This window comes from Triticum aestivum, unplaced genomic scaffold, assembly GCF_018294505.1.
Source record: "Triticum aestivum cultivar Chinese Spring unplaced genomic scaffold, IWGSC CS RefSeq v2.1 scaffold162413, whole genome shotgun sequence".
Classification (NCBI taxonomy): domain Eukaryota; kingdom Viridiplantae; phylum Streptophyta; class Magnoliopsida; order Poales; family Poaceae; genus Triticum; species Triticum aestivum.
Genome location: NW_025286351.1, coordinates 1 through 1,127, shown reverse-complemented (window position 1 = coordinate 1,127; position 1,127 = coordinate 1). Strand labels below are relative to the sequence as shown.

Here is a 1,127-nt window from a genome sequence, read left to right as displayed (position 1 = left end):
TGCAAAACAAAACGCACGAGCGCGACGTATGTTTAGCACGTTTTATTATTTTGCACGTTTACGGTAAGTTTTAGCTCGCTGCTCATTATTCACGCGTCTAGCGGCGGCAAGCGTGTTCTGAAAGGGGTCGAAACCATGGTAAATAGGCACTGGTGCAGTTGAACCGTGGTAAAACTCGTCTCCGTAGTTGAGCGGGAGCGGCCAAAGGAATGTGCAATCGTGTGTGTAGTGGAGCTGGGAGGGGCAAGCATAAGGGACGAAGACGGGGGCAACATGTCGGATGCGATCATACCAGCACTAAAGCACCGGATCCCATCAGAACTCCGAAGTTAAGCGTGCTTGGGCGAGAGTAGTACTAGGATGGGTGACCTCCTGGGAAGTCCTCGTGTTGCATTCCCTTTTTAATTTTTTTGCACCGCGTGCGAAACAAAACGCACGAGCGCGACGTATGTTTAGCACGTTTTATTATTTTGCACGTTTACGGTAAGTTTTAGCTCGCTGCTCATTATTCACGCGTCTAGCGGCGGCAAGCGTGTTCTGAAAGGGGTCGAAACCATGGTAAAAAGGCACTGGTGCAGTTGAACCGTGGTAAAACTCGTCTCCGTAGTTGAGCGGGAGCGGCCAAAGGAATGTGCAATCGTGTGTGTAGTGGAGCTGGGAGGGGCAAGCATAAGGGACGAAGACGGGGGCAACATGGCGGATGCGATCATACCAACACTAAAGCACCGGATCCCATCAGAACTCCGAAGTTAAGCGTGCTTGGGCGAGAGTAGTACTAGGATGGGTGACCTCCTGGGAAGTCCTCGTGTTGCATTCCCTTTTTAATTTTTTTGCACCGCGTGCAAAACAAAACGCACGAGCGCGACGTATGTTTAGCACGTTTTATCATTTTGCACGTTTACGGTAAGTTTTAGCTCGCTGCTCATTATTCACGCGTCTAGCGGCGGCAAGCGTGTTCTGAAAGGGGTCGAAACCATGGTAAATAGGCACTGGTGCAGTTGAACCGTGGTAAAACTCGTCTCCGTAGTTGAGCGGGAGCGGCCAAAGGAATGTGCAATCGTGTGTGTAGTGGAGCTGGGAGGGGCAAGCATAAGGGACGAAGACGGGGGCAACATGTCGGATGCGAT

At 51.2% G+C, this 1,127-nt stretch overlaps 2 non-coding genes across 2 annotated transcripts; both read left to right on the top strand.

Annotated features, from left to right (window-relative positions):
- Positions 1 to 278: 278 nt before the first annotated feature.
- LOC123178710 (5S ribosomal RNA) lies at positions 279 to 397 on the top strand. Its single transcript, XR_006489790.1, has one exon. It is a non-coding gene; the product is annotated as a 5S ribosomal RNA (ribosomal RNA).
- A 301-nt stretch (positions 398 to 698) lies between these two features.
- LOC123178711 (5S ribosomal RNA) lies at positions 699 to 817 on the top strand. Its single transcript, XR_006489791.1, has one exon. It is a non-coding gene; the product is annotated as a 5S ribosomal RNA (ribosomal RNA).
- The last annotated feature ends 310 nt before the right edge of the window (positions 818 to 1,127 follow it).